This window comes from Osmerus eperlanus, chromosome 4 (genome assembly GCF_963692335.1).
Source record: "Osmerus eperlanus chromosome 4, fOsmEpe2.1, whole genome shotgun sequence".
NCBI lineage: Eukaryota > Metazoa > Chordata > Actinopteri > Osmeriformes > Osmeridae > Osmerus > Osmerus eperlanus.
In genome coordinates this window covers 18632977-18648441 of record NC_085021.1, presented here as the reverse complement: position 1 = coordinate 18648441, position 15465 = coordinate 18632977, and the positions used below count along the sequence as shown (strand labels likewise).

At 47.1% G+C, this 15465-nt stretch overlaps 1 protein-coding gene across 5 annotated transcripts in view; it reads left to right on the top strand.

Annotated features, from left to right (window-relative positions):
* The window catches only part of rerea (arginine-glutamic acid dipeptide (RE) repeats a), a 109981-nt gene that overhangs the window by 15748 nt on the left and 78768 nt on the right, over positions 1 to 15465 (top strand). For all 5 annotated transcript variants that reach the window (XM_062459881.1, XM_062459880.1, XM_062459882.1 and 2 more), the window contains one exon: positions 8556 to 8628. The gene's annotated coding sequence lies outside the window, so the exon portion shown is untranslated. The remainder of the gene's footprint in view (positions 1 to 8555; positions 8629 to 15465) is intronic.

Sequence of the window (15465 nt, the reverse complement as noted above, 5' to 3'; positions counted from 1 at the left end):
GATTCATGACATCATAATGACCTATTCATCACTCATTCTACACCCCTACCTAATCTCCATGCTTGATCAAGAACAGAATGTAGCCAACAGCTTTTCAAAAAACTGTGTCGATCTGAAATTGTATTTTGCTACTTGATTATCTCAACTGGTGATTCATTTTTTGGGTGGGTGGGTGGGAGGGGTTGATTTTGGGGATGTAAGTTTGAGGTCGAGGGTGCATGGTTGTGCCGGTAAAATCAAACAAATCAGAGAGGGGGGGGGGAGAGGGAGAGAGAGAGAGAGAGACGCGCGCAGCGCCGGGCTGCTTTCATGCCTCTTCATATTGACATGTCTCATCAGGGTGAGGGACGGACACACGGTAATGTAGCCATCAATCATCAGCCTTTTCATCCAGCAACCCAGCGAACAACCTGCCCTGCCAGAGGACGGGTGAGCTGCGGCAGACAGGCTACTGATGGTTTCTCCGACTGCTTGGAAAAGCCCTGTCATTTGTATCCCGTTAAAAATGACTAAGTTGACCCCCACACCGATTGTCACAGTGGCCGGCCCTGTAATCGGTGTTTTGCGTAGGATGTGAAGTGTTTCCCGAATAGCATCAAGTGTGGCATTTGACAAGGATTTTCCATTGGTACTTTTGACCTCATTTTCAAGAACATTTCCAACTGTGAAAACGTCCCCCCCTCGAGTTTAGCTATAGCTAACTGTAACGATTTCCCTCACCTGCGCTGAGGTAGAAACCTGTCCGTCTGCTGTGTGCAGCGAGCCGTCCTGTCAGCCCGGCCCAGCGACAGCAGGACTAATGTATGCACGGCGCCGCCACTGAGAGGGCATTACTTTACCTCAGCTTAATTGAGGGGAACTCCCCTGACACCTGCTCGGCGCAGCGCTAGCGGCTAACACTCCTGAACCCGGGAGAGGAAGCTGCTGAACCCTGACTGGGAAGTTACAAACGAAACGAGAAGGCCAGAGACTGGGACGACAGGAGAGGAGGTCTTAATACTGCTGATGGCAGAGAGATCCAGACTGTTTCTCTCCCCCCCCCCCCCCAGATGTCTATCACTCCTCTTATCTGTAGAAGGAGACGGCGTCGAGGCGGCATGTCTGGCTTTCAGTCTAAAGGTGTGCTGAAATGTAGGTGCTAAATATTTCAGTGCAGGAGAAGAAGAGAGAGAGAGAGAGAGAGAGAGAGAGAGAGAGAGGGGGAGAGAGAGAGAGAGAGAAGGATGGGAATCCAGGGCGGAGGTTTTGACATGGATTGTTGAGGGAGGACATGGGAGCCGAGTCAAGGGCAGTCAGGGCAGCCTTGTAATTGGTCCACGTCGGAGCAGAGCTGTGTGTGTGTGTGTGTGCGCGTGTGTGTGTGTGAGCTGGCACAGTCTGTGAATTCCATCGGGCCGAGTGGATCAGCACCTCTAAGTCGTTGCTTTGAACACCATCTCGCAGAGAACACTGCCTGCATGCTCTACCACCCTGCCAGATGGAATGGATGTTGATTCTGGAACACGCACACACACACTGTCAAGCGTACGTGTGTTTTCTTAGCCCCAGTCTTGATTCCTACCTCAGGGCTGAGATGGAGGACCCACCTGAGACCCTGTGACACACGCTGAGGCTCCTGGCTGGCTTTTAATTGCACCCTGCCCCAGGGGATGCTGGGAGGCACAGGGCGTGGGTGGACTATTCCTCCAGGGAGGGAGGAGGGGGGTCCGCAGGAGAAAAGAGGCCGAGGTGTCAGGTGTGTGTGTGTGTGTTTGTGTTGTGTGTGTGTGTGGGAGAAGGGGTTCTCAGTGATGGGAGAAAGAAAATGTGTGCGAGGGGACTGTGACTGCAGGAACAACACGCTGGGACAATCCTGTGTCATGTCACTATAACCACATAGGCTATTAACGCCAGCCACCATCGGCCTGTGAAGGACTAATGAGCTCATCAGATGCATAGCGACCTACTCCAGGACAACCACATTATGTCACATTAGGACTACAAGCTTTCTCTCCCCCCCCCCCCCCCCCCCCCCCAGAGCTGCCTTCAGTTGATACAGTCTTGTGGTTGGTTGATAGTAGTTCACATAGGCCTAGTCATTGATTTGCACAGACTTAATGATGTGCCATGAGAGGATGGGGAAGTCATGGTGAGCGTGCGGCTCTGTCTTTCTCTCTTTCCTTCATCACTCATGAGCTCATCCCTCACCCTATTGACTAGACAACACTCTACATTGTGGACCTACTGGCTTGACTCATTGAATTTTCAGGTTGCTTTAATTAAATTGCTCCTTTTGAACTGTCTCAAGAAAGCGATTGTCTGAAGCATTCACTTGCATAGAGTGTGCTCCGGAATTTTTTTTTGTTTATGGCAACTGGTGAATGGAGACAGTGTAGCGCTACTGGCTAGTATTGAGCGATTAGTGATTGAGAGAATTAGTTGTGTCTGTATCTGCCTGGCTCGTCCTGTACCTCGGACGGGGAGGTCATTGAGCCAGCCATGCTGAGGTCAGGGCTCTTCAAACAGCCATAAGGGGATTGTGGCTGTGCCCATTCCTGCTGTTAGCTGGAGGTGGTGTCCAGGAGCTCTGCAGTGTATGTTACATGGCTGTTTACTCGCGCCTCACTGCTGCCTCATTGTGGTACTTACACACACACACAACAGTTACATGTACACACGCGCGCACACACACCGGAGTGCTTTGTCACTGTAAAAAGCTTAGTATCAGTGTCAGCCTGGCTTCTCGCTATAGGTCAGCATTTGCAGCAAATTACAGCTGAACCCTGACTGGGCCGAAGGATGGATCTGTATCTGAGGTTACCCACACGACAACCGGACAGAGGAGATGGCTGGAGAGCGATACGCTACCATTTTGTAGCGCCTCCTCAAGCAGTTCCCTTGTATGAAGAAGTGGAGATGTGGTACTATTAAATTAATTTGCTGCAGTCTAAATGTTATTTCCCCTGGTACGCTCTCTACTAGCGAGAGTCTCTAGCTGGAGATGTGAGCCTGGTAAGACTGCCTGAAATGACTTCCTTCACAAATAGCTTAGTCCTACATATTCACAAACAGCCATACCTACTCACACAGACACAAACCTGCGTGTAGGCTAACTGTCATTTATCAAATAGCGTTTATTTCGATGAATGACATAACATGAAATTACGTGCAGCTCTCAAGAGCGTCAAACGGAACAACTTGAAATGGCCATTTCGATTATTTACGACGATTATCGTGTATGTTCTAATTTGGGTGGAGAAGAATACCAGTTTAAATGCCAGACCAAGTTCTTTATAGTTTAATAAGATAAGAAATGATGCAATCAAACAATGAATACAGCACACAAGTGTCTCAGTCTATATGTCTCAGTCTCATGTTACCAGTCTCGCTTCGTAGAGTAGAGAAGACAAAGGCCTTTGTGAGAATCGTCTTGACAGAAGTCAGAGAGAGAGTTTCTGCTCGGTCCAGTTCCCCTGACCTGTGCAGGGCACACGGGCCTGGTACCCCCCTGAGAGGGAGGGGTTTGTCAGGTGATGGGTCAGAAGACAATGGGGAGGGGATGTCCTCATCCTTTTAAAGTCTCAAAAGGAGTTTGTGGGCAGTCAAGGTGGGCAGTCCAAATGGGGGGGGGGGGGGGGGGGCGGGACAGACCAGGCCATTCAAGGGGGGTGGGGGGGGGCAGACCAGACCCAAAGGTCTGATAATGTCCAGATGCAAAAGGATACATTCTCCACAGTCTAATGAATCTTCTTCGTATCTCCTGGTGTTGACTCTCACTCTCAAGAGTTGTGAGGTTCATTGTACCCTCTCCTTGTCCTGTAGTGTGGTCGCCTCCCCCATCCGGTACCTCTTGACGTCCACATTCTCTGCAGCAAATCATATCAACCCGTAAACACCCCTCCCTGCCAGTAGGCTGACTTATTGCATTCCTCTTCTCAGCAAAGGATACATTCTCCTAAGCAAGGCCCACTTCTCACTTTCAGACGCAGTCACATCTTGGTGCATAATCATACATTTGGAATATAAGTTCATCATTATCATTACTTATTCTATCTGAGCATTGATTATATTTGAATATATGTTCAGCATTGTCATTACACAATTTGTATATCTGAAGTATTGACTTTTATTCAACAGAGACATAGAACATATGAAATAGCAGCATTGAATTAGCAGCATAGATTTAATTCCTCCACACGATATAGCCATAATCACTTGTAAATTAATAATGGTCTCATCACGTAGGCCCACAAGCGCAGTTGTAACTTCCTTTTTCTCTAGTCGCTTTTGAGTCGTTTTTTGGTCGCAATCCTCCTCTCCTTCACACCCTAGATCCTCCCTCCCTCATCCAAATCATTTCTTTACATCTCCCACCGGTGCCCGGCCCGGTCCTCTTCTTCTGTGTGATTTGACTACTCCATAACGGGAGGAGGAAATTGAGCTGACCTTGGTTGGGGCCTCTATAATGCTGATGTATGGCTCTGGGCGCCGGCAGCCAGTAAGTGAGAGCCATGTTTTTATTTGCCGGGGTTGCGGGGCACTGGTGTCAGGAGACATAACAAGGTTCATTTCTCGCCCGCTTTGCCGCTGAGAAAGTCGGGGAACCGAGTGTCAACCGTTAAAAGTCGAGTCTATTCTACCTACATTAGCTGTAGCCTGTGGAGTGGAAAAGAAATGGGTAGTAGCATTTTATGTTCATTTTGCTGTGACTTTATCGAGGGGGAAAATGTAATGTTACGATAGCCCACTGCTTCATGTTGTGTCTTTCGTTCACGAAGCTGAGTCCAAAGTAGTTTCGCATCAATAACTGAATTGGCTATCTGAAAATGACACCAGAGTGATGTTGTTTTTGGCCAAGGAAACCATTTTGATGGGAAGGTGCGGAATATATGTATCATCATTATAATCACGTTTAACTTTTTTTTATTTTTTGCATGTAGGTGCACAGATTACGTTATGCATAATTATGCAGTTGTTGTACCCATCGGTTTCAAACGCCTATTTCTGTTTTTCAGAGCTCCCAGTGCTATTAATGGAAAATTATGCAGACTCTTTACTGACCATGATTAGAGACGCACTGATTGTGCTCTTTAGAGTCCAGTCTGCATGGCAAGTTGTAGCCTGTCAAAGCATGTTATCTACATTAGAGCAACTGTAAGCATGTCTTTTCCTATGATGGGTGTGGTTAGGAGTAGTTAGACCAGGCTAGGGCTGGATGTGCCTGACACTGAGGGGACTGGAGAGAACTGCACTCCCCTGTCAGATCTGATCAGGGCTCACATGGCAAATATAGCTTTGCTGTCTATCTGGCTGCCTCTCACAACACACAACACCACAGTCTCCCTCTACTCCCTCTCTGTCCCAATCTCCCTCCCCTCCCTCCCCCCCCTCTCGCTCTCCATCCTCTCCATCCTACAATAGATTCGATTCTCTGCAGATTGACAAGATTACAGTTAGCCCAGTACATGCAAATGGACAATCAATTGATCTTCGCCTAATGCTGCCTTGGCCCAGACTATTACAGTATTGAGTAAATGATGACACTTCATGGCCAGCTAAAAGGGCAGCTGAAATACTACTAAAAACCCCTGACCCCTGCACTAAAGGTTCGCACAGTTAACACAAGGGAGATGTGGCCTGTGCATGAATGTGCTTAGTAATTACCCTCCCTTCTTATCTCCAGTCTCCCTCAGTCCTCGTTGCAGTTAACAGCCCACTGGAGTGGAGCTGCAGACTGGTAGTGCGGCGTGTGTTGATAAAGTGCCGGTCTGACGGCTCAATGTGCTTACCTAATGGGACCTGCTCATGTCACACCACTGCAGCTCTCTCTCTCTCTTTCTCTAGCCCCCTCTCTCTCTCTCTCTCTCTCTCTCTCTCTCTCTCTCTCTCTCTCTCTCTCTCTCTCTCTCTTTCTCTAGCCCTCCTTAGACCTCACTCTGACAAACTGACTGGCAATGTTTTATAGCCAGTATGAACTGGGATGCAACAGCTAGTGGAACAAGATTTCATTCCACTCAAATGTAATTAGTATTCTATCTCTCTTTCTCTAGCCCCCCCTCTCTCTCTCTCTTTCTCTCTCTCTCTTTCTCTAGCCCCCCCCCTCTCTCTCTCTCTTTCTCTAGCCCCCCCCCCTCTCTCTCTCTCTCTCTCTCTTTCTCTCTTTCTCTACCCCCCCCTCCCTCTCTCTTTCTCTAGCCCCTCTCTTGCTCCATCTCTCTCTCTCTCTCTCTCTCTCTCTCTCTCCATCTCTCTCTCCATCTCTCCATCTCTCTCTCCCTCTGCCCACTCCTCCCTCCCTCTCTCTCTCCCTCTGCTCTCTGCCCCCCCTCTCTTTCCCTCTCTCTCTCTCTCTCTCTCTCTCTCTCTCTCTCTCTCTCTCTCTCTCTCTCTCTCTCTCTCTCTCTCTCTCTCTCTCTCACCCTTCTCAGTTCTGAGGTGGTAAAGAGAGAGGCCAGCACGCTCTGCTAACCACGGAGTCTCCTCCGCTCTCCGTCTCTCTCCAAAGGTTAATTGAGCTGCCTCATAACGCACACTAATCACCAGGTAATCGCTTTTCTTTAGGTTGACACGCAGATAAGGTCAGCCATGATGGCCACGCCTTCCAATTTGGGGGCAGGTGGAACCAGGCGCCGCCTTGTAACCAAAAAATACTGATCAAATTGAATGAACGGGGCTGAAAGGACATGAAAGTGAGCAGCATTTTCACCCCAACTAAACAGATTTTCTCCCACAAGTTGCGTTTACCTCAGAAAACCTAGCGTCTGACGGTGGAATAGATTAGATTGAATCGCTAATATGTATTTCCACTGTCCTCTCCAAGTCGTACAGACCTCAACCACCCTAGACACCCATCCGGCCTGCTGCATCTGACTCTGTCCGAAATGATGCAGCACTAAAAACAAAGAGCCCAGGCTAAAGCTGTTGGCGTTAGCCGCCTCTCAGAGCAGCGACTCTGTAAAGGGCACATGGTGGCCTGAGAAGCAGGCTTAGTCATGAAAGCTGGCCGCTCGGCTTTGATGTCAGTGAGCCACCGAGGGCAGTGGTGGTCAGGGGGATTAGGGTTTCAGCACGGGAAGTCTGGGCTGCGGTGTCAAGGAGGTTGGTGTGTGTGTGTGTGTGTTGTTAGCCCTCTTTGCCTAATACGATTGAGGCCCACTGAGGGAAAAAAAGGCCCAGACTGAGTCAGTCATCATCCACAATACCATGTACTCCTTAGATCTAATCACTCTCATTTCAGAAAGAGCATTATTAGAGAGAAAGACCCCACACACACACACTCAGAGTTTGTGGAAATGTGTACCTCTGTGATAGTAATGTGGCTGGTGTTTCCAGCCTTTAATGTTCACTTGGAGAGCTCATTACCCAGGCTAATAAAGCGCAAGTAGTGTCGAGAGATGCTGCTCCACCTGGTTTGGTAGCGACGTGGTACGAAGATGAGGACGTATACTCAGTCCCTTAGTTACGATGGAACATTAGGAAGTCCGGTCAGGTAGACGTTTTACAGTTGATCATCTGACTGTTGAAGCTCGTTATTGTGCAGTTTGACTCAACAAGTTTTACCTTGTGACGGTAATGCCTCGACCTCAAGTCTGCATCTCCAATCCCACGCTGTCTACTAAAGAGAGAACGCAGGTTTTTGGAAGGCACACGGAATCCGTGTTTTCACACTGGGATATAATCCACAGATTTAATAGCATTTAATCTCAGATTTTTGAGTCGCTCCAGAGGCTTAATGGCGTCAAACAGATGTCCCTTGTGAGCCGGTGAAGCGTGAGTGCACCTGGTGACAGGGAGCACATTTGGCAGACAGCGCAGGCAACAATGCATGCTTCACTGTTCCGGATAGGTAAACCAAATCTCGACATTCGAGCGCCGCGTGAAAATACGGCACGCACGCACGCTCGCACGACAGACACACACGTAAACACGCGGCAGTTCCGATTGTGACGTGCAGGGGATTGATGGTGTCTGTGAGGGTGGCCCAGGCAGGCTCCACGTCTGCCTGAAAGGCAGCACAAGTGGGGAGTCTTCCCCCTTCTGTGGATGCTGAATGTGAAATGTCAACGTTATTGAACAGGTGCTGTGAGGCAGACCTTTCAGAGCTTTCACGAGCGAGGCGGAGAAGAGAGAAGGCTCTTGGGATAATGGGGCTGGTGCGGGGGCCTGTGTGTGTGTGTGTGTGTGTGTGTGTGGTGTGTGTGTGTGTGTGTGTGTGTGTGTGTGTGTGTGCGTGCGCGCGTGTGTGTTTCTGTATTGTTCACAAGTGTCTGGATGAGTGTTGTATGCGATGTGTTATGGGGGAGGGTGAAGATTTAGAATATCTTATTGGTTTGCTTAGTCAAGTCACTGGGTTGGCCATTCAAAATGACATAATTATGTTTTCACATACGAATGTACAGATCATGTAGTTTGTCATTGCGAAGCTAGGAAATCCTCATCTGTCAGCGTCCGTTTTTTTGCCCACCTGCGCTGTCATGCTACTGTATTGTCATCTCATTTTCTACATTTGTTCCTCATCCATGTTTTTTTTTTCTTTTCTGTTCTGTCGTTTGTCTGTTTCCCTTTCTCTCCCCCAGAGGGTCGTTGTGTCAGTGCTTGTTAGGAGTCTGGAGCCGCGTGGCGGAAAGCTAGAAGGTGAATGCAGTCAAGGTTAGTCAACACGGTGATGGTGAATGCAGCTCCCCCCCCCCCCCCCAAACCACATATCTCTTCCTGCCCCCTGGTGAACCTTGGGAGTTCATAATACAAGGGAGTCAGGTGGCTGAGCGGTGAGGGAGTCGGGCTAGTAATCCGAAGGTTGCCAGTTCGATTCCCGGTCATGCCAACTGACGTTGTGTCCTTGGGCAAGGCACTTCACCCTACTTGCCTCGGGGGGAATGTCCCTGTACTTACTGTAAGTCGCTCTGGATAAGAGCGTCTGCTAAATGACTAAATGTAAATGTAATACCCCTCCCCCCCAATAGGCCCCCCAGCAAGCTCTCCTCGCTGTCCTCCTAACTCCTCCCTCGCATGCCTCTCCCTCGTCACCCCCCCCCCCCCCCCGCCAGCTCTCCTGCTTCTCCACCTCACCTCATACTGGGAAGCCCAGCTGCTGGTCTGTCACCGAGAACTCAAACAACGTCTCTTAACCCAGATTCACACATGCTAATTTGCTAATGTTTATCAATGTACTTCTGCTGGGTTTGTTAGCATTCACTTAACATGGATTTCCTTTCTCCTTCCCCCCGCCCCCTCAAACAAACAAACCCACTCCCTCCCCTATGTGACACAGTCAAAACACCCGGCCTTTCCTTGCATGCTAATTTCCCCTCGCAATCCTATCCAAGGGAAATGTGATTATTTTGACGTGACCTCTTCTCACAAGCTAACGCTAAAGAAAGGGGGGGGGGGGGAATGGACCTGAGGGCGCAACTGAGGAATCAGACGACAGTCGAGAATCTGGTAATGATGTGGTGGGGGCCGCCGTTCAAAGGCGGCTAGCAGGTTACTTAATGAGTTTGGTAATTGGCTTTCTGCGGCCTCCGCATCCCCTCCCTCCTGCTGAGGTGTGCAGGAGCAAGCGACCGCACGGCTGCTTCTTCTTCTTCTGCGGTTGCTGCTCACGTATTCCCCACCCGTCCTCCCAGCCTCCCATGCCTCCCCCCGCTGGGTAATGTATGGCGCTGGCGATGCTCTTCATCTTTACCACTGCACCCACATACACGGAGGGGGCGAGTCAGGGAGCCGCAACAGGACATGGTACCGGGTGCCCCTTGTAGCCTCCGTATCGTAAACCCCTGTCACTGTCACACAGGCTTCCGCACGCACTGTAGCGCCGTGCACGATACTGTATATGTAGTCATTATAAATAGTCTGCTTGCGTCTGTCCCCAGCACACGTACCGTATGTAAATCACGCCCGCCGTGTCTAGTGTTAGAGTGACATGCATTATGTAAGTAGGAGGGTACGTGCATCCCAAACAATTGTTTGTAAATTCGCCCATCTGCCTGCTCTGAATTGAGATGGTCCATGCATCCCTCGGCAACACAATGACATGGAGGGCTGCGTTGCTTGTCTTTGCTATCTCACTTCGATGGTGCCATTTTTGTTTCTGGACCACGAACGCATCGGATCTCCAGCCATGTTGTTTCAAAGTCCAAATCCTTCAACTGTGGAAAAACACCAGACATTTCAGTTTTAGTGGTATTGGTATAATGTGTATAGCTACTAATCTTAGACATTGGGAGGGTGTAGCCCAGTGTGTGTGTGTGTGTGTGTGTGTGACAGAGATAGGGAGATAAAGGCAGACAGAGAGCCTACATTCTGGAGAGAGACCAGTCTGGAGAGAGACCACAGTGTTTTTTGATCTACTCAGCAGCCTCCCCTAGATGTACTCAGTAGAAGAGGAGCTGCCAGGGTTACAGAGAGGAGCACAGTTAAGTAGCTCCTCTTGACCCCGTCGCTCATCTCAACATTTCCTTGCAGACTCCAGAGGGCTGACTTCATCCACCCACTAGGAAAGTAGTCATATCTAATACGAGTACGAAGGCTCTTCCCCCCTCGACGACCCGTGTCTTGGCTGTTGACAAATAATTAATCACGGCTGACATTTCGGGCCTAGCGGTTTCCCCTTCTTCATTTTAGCTGTGTGTTGTTTGATTTGAATTCCTGTGACCTATATTGGATAACATTAGCCTTACACTAGTTTTTTTTCTTTTTTCATCCAAACCACAAATCTATGAACTGGATACATTATTAGAACTGCGGGCAGCCAAGCCCATCAATAGGAGGGACATTGATTTTTTAATAACACAAAAACACAATGAAAACAGAACTGAATGATAACCATGCCCGGCTCCCTGTTGATCTCGTCAAACAGCCAATGTGGTGTCGATGGTGCAATTGAGGGTTAATTTCCGGATACACAATTACCAGATTTTGCACAGCAACAGTGATAGGCTGTCATTCCCCCTGGTGTCCATCGGGTGGCAGCCTGTAGAGGTGAGGCAGCCATGTGCTCTGTCTCTCTCTATGGAGCCAGACAGACACTGGCTATTTGAGCAGATTAGCCTGGAGGCTGTAACCACACCGAAATCACTCCCCAAACCATCCCTCCCCTTGAATTTAAAGCCCATGGAAGCCATTGGCAAGTTTGAAAAGTTACGTGGGAGTGACTTCCAAATGGGTGTAGTTTCATTCTATACGTTTAAAAAAATATATATATATATAAATTGGATCCAGAGAGTATCAAACGCACACTGTGTTTATTTCTCTTTCTCTCTCTTTGTTCACAAAGCTCCGGCTGAAACATAAACTTCCCCTGTGCAGCCCGGCTCTCAGCCTCTCGGAGCAGGAACAGTCCCAGTCCTCAGAATGTGTTTTCAGAGCAGAAGCTCAGCTGAAATGCTCTTTTATTCAACAGGGATGAATGTGGGCCTGTTTTGCCTGGGGATTCAGACAGACACAGACAGCCCATGTGAGTGCTCTAAGAATGTCTGTGAACGTGGAAAATCAGGAGCTTTAGTGAAGTAGCACCTGAGGTGTTCTCTCTCTCTCTCTCTCTCTCTCTCTCTCTCTCTCTCTCTCTCTCTCTCTCTCTCTCTCTCTGTGTGTGTCTATGATTGTGCACATGCATGTTCTGTCATGCAAAAGCGGTTGATTTACGTGGGACATACAAACACAGGCACTGTGGTCCCGTTTTACAATTTGTTCCTAGGGTAAGCTATAAATGGGGGGTTCATTTACATAGTCCCATTTGATGACAAACGCGCATTAACCAACATGAAGAAACGTGTTAAATAAGTCAAAGTCTGCAGATGAGCTGTGGACCTCCTTCGTTGTGGAAGGGACAAAACGCCTGGGCTTCTTCTCATCCAGTTGATCAATCTGTTTACCAGGTGGCTGCCTACCATCTGGAATACTCTTCAGTTATGGAGATTTTCTTTCATACCCAATACTTTTAACAAATGTTTCAAAACATCGAGTTGTGCCCGCCAGAGTTTCTGTATCTTGCCAGTGCAAATAAACACACACATACACAGGTGTCTTGGTTTCAATGTTGTGTGCTTGGAAAATGTGACCTGTGAAAGGCTAAACAAACAAGATAGCAGGAGAGGCCTGGACCTTCAACCAGTTGCCCTGAAGTGAAATAACATTCTGTTGCTTCCCTCACACTTCCACTGTGTTAATGACCCCACATAAAGGCTTGCTAGGTAGGTAGCACTCTAATTAGTGTCTTACAACGGGCTAGTTTCTGCCTTTGTCTGGCAGGATTGTCTTGAAAGCATATCTTGATTTGGATCGCCGCTTTTGTCACTTGCATAGAGTCGTTGGCTACCACATATAAAGTTGTTGTCTGTATTCTTTTGTTGCTTGTTTCATTGTGCTCGCTTCTTTTCAGATGGTAGGCCACCATTTTGAGTTGAAATGTAGACACCTCCCTGCAAATCTATACCTGGGTTTCAGTTTAAAAGCCTATTTGTTCAGACCATGTGTAATGAATTATTCTCTCTTGAATTGCTTGGTCTGGAATTATCTGGAAGGATATTTTTTATTGCTTCCCTTTTCTGTCCCTGGGCTGGTCTGTGTTTTAATTAGTCGTGTAAGACCTTTTTTCCCCTCTGGATTCCCCAAACTTGTAAAGTACTGCAAAGACACCGTGAAGGCTAAAAGGCCAGTGAGTTAGTTGAAGTCAGTCTTTTTCTGCCTGCCAACAGAAGGGGCCCATCAGCCTGTGCTGTGTGTGAGGAACAGTAAATTCAAGCAGCCGTCCCCCATGCCTTTGTTCCTGGTGGGAATGGGACCCTAGGCAAAGACAAGGACAAAGTTATCATTTTAACAACTGCTTCAATCCGGTTTAGAAAACCACCTTGACTTTTTATATACCATAATGTCTTATGTGGGCGCAATTCAAAAAAAATTAAATAAAATCCCACTGAGTGATTTATTATATAAAACAAAAGGATATCACAAGACTCTTTAAGTTAATTTGTTACATCATTTTAGCGAAGTCATGTGTTTGCAGCCAGCCCCTCCTTACCCCTCTCGCTTAACAAGACTGTTTTCTGTCTGAGGATCCTTTTTATTCCGCTCTACACTTCTACTTGTCTTCTCATCCCTGGTGTATGTTTTAAATGAAGTTACTAGATACAAGTGTTTTCGAGGCCAGGGCCTCAGAGGCCTGCCAAGTCTCTCAGAAGCTTGGCTCACTCATCCATGTCACCTTTTTTTTGTTGTTTCAGCTACTGGCTGACTTATTTGTATTGCCCAGTGCTTTCTCTCTTGTCTAGTGTCTCTAAACAGCAGCTTGTTCTCCCTCCCCAGTCAGGATTAATCAGGCAAAACTAAACACAGCTTGTGAGCCCCCCTTTTTTTTATTAACTATTCATTTGTAATGAGAATAAGTAGATACAGAGTCCGGAAAAATCTTGATGGAATCGTCTCGGTACGGAGATAGCAGACAAAGGAGAGGATAGTCTGGAGAAGTGGCACACTTGCGGTTGCAGCTACTCTGGTATTTTGTTTAAGAAGGAGGAAATGTTTCCCCTTTGTTCTTTTGAACATGACAGTTGATATATTAGTCTGTTTTCCAATTTCCTGTGGCCTGTTTCTTGTTTTGTTTTTTCTTCAATGTCTTGCAGGGTATTTTCATTTAATACCACAAGGAAACAATAACATTACATAAGGTGTCATTTTTACTCTTTGGAGCAAAAGCCCCATTATGTTACAATTCATTTCCACTGAACTCCAAGGAAGAGCCACAAAGTAACCGATTCTGTAGAGGGAGGGAGTGCTTGGTAGCTCAGGGAAAAGGTATTGTGATGGGGCGTTTGAATGCAGAACAGAATTGAATAGACACAGTCAGCTTCCCAGATACATGCTTAGGCCTGTAGAATGTGGAGTGCTTTGCTTGTAACTGCACCGGTTGTCTCCTTTCATTATCGGTTAATGGTGCCCAACTTGACACAGCCATGTGATAAACAGAGGAGCTGTGAAATCCTGGAGGTGGAGTTCTCGTCTGCCTGATAATGGGATCTCATCTGTTGAAGAGGCAGCTTGCTCCTGCTGGAGCAGTCAGTTCTCCCTACCTGCCTGCCTCCCTGCCTGGGGATTCAGATAATGTACCCCTGCTGCTGTCACAGGTCAACTTAAGGCCCACAAACCTATAGACATGGTTAGCAGTCAAGAACACAGGCGCACTCTGTGTTGTGGACAAATGATCTTGCGTGAATATGGTCATAATATTTCGAAAGGTTGAAATTGTGTTCATTTTATGTTCCTTGTCATGCTACTGGTTAGTTTCCGGGCACATTGCTAATTTAGGATGTTGATATGGGAGTCACAGGCTGTTTTTTTTCCTTTCTCTTAAAACCATGGCCATGTGAGAAGATTGAAAAACATAGGCCTACTTTTTATGATTTTTATGATTCGGGTGTAAATATATTAAACATTGACACCCTGTGTAATGTAACCTGCACTAACTCTGTAAAGGCTACTGGAGGTGCCTACTAGACTAGAGTATGGTGTCAGGTTTGCTATTCTTGTGTGAGAGGGAGCTGGGGTCTCTCTGCAAACTGTTTGCCAGCACTCTGAATCACAAGGGACCCCCCCCCCCTCCTCCCCTCCTCTTTTGAAAGGAAGACAGGCAACATGGTTTGTAGCACAATAAAGGACCCCCATACCACCCTCAACTCAATTCCTATTGATCCATTTCTTACAGCCTCTCTGCCTTGTGGGGCTCAGTGCAGAATAGCCCAACGTGTTGGCTATTTGCTTTGGTTAATTGGAATTTGAGCTGGTTTTAGACTATGTAATGTATCTGCTTGTTTTGTGAAATGAAAATCTTCCTATTAATTTATGACCTGACTTAATACAGTGCATCATTGTTTTTTCTTCCTCTGTGGAAGGGGCGGGGGAGATTTTCAGATTTGATTTATTAAGTCAGTAGGGATTTAGATTGAGAGAAAATGATTTGTTTTTCTGTAATGAGAACAATGCATATTTTTTGAACTCAGCAGAGAAATGTCATTTAATAATTACAATCATTACATTGAATCAAAATTAACTTGCATACAATTATTGAAGGACTCAGAGGCATCTGACTCTTGTATCTTTTTAGAATGTTGTTTTGTTGGATTGCCTCCGTCACTCGAAATGGATGGGTTGACTAATTAATGCATTATCTTATGCAAATGAGCTCTTAGCCAAAGCCAGTGGAATATCTCATACCAAATTTTTTTATTCTTTCTGTTTGTACTCATGTTTTTATACTGACAAATGAGCAATATGCTGCCAACCTGTCCAGTACATATGTCTGAAATGTTAATTCGTAAACATCTACGTCCTGTGTATGGGTGTAATGACAACGGTTGATTATGCAAAGAGCTTACTCGTTTAGTAGTGGCTTAATTTGTGGACTGTAGTTTTATTGGCGTGATGCTGTTGCAGCGCCTCGTCAGTGTTACTTTAATATTCCTTACTGCAGCTATGTAAGTGAACCGTTGATCT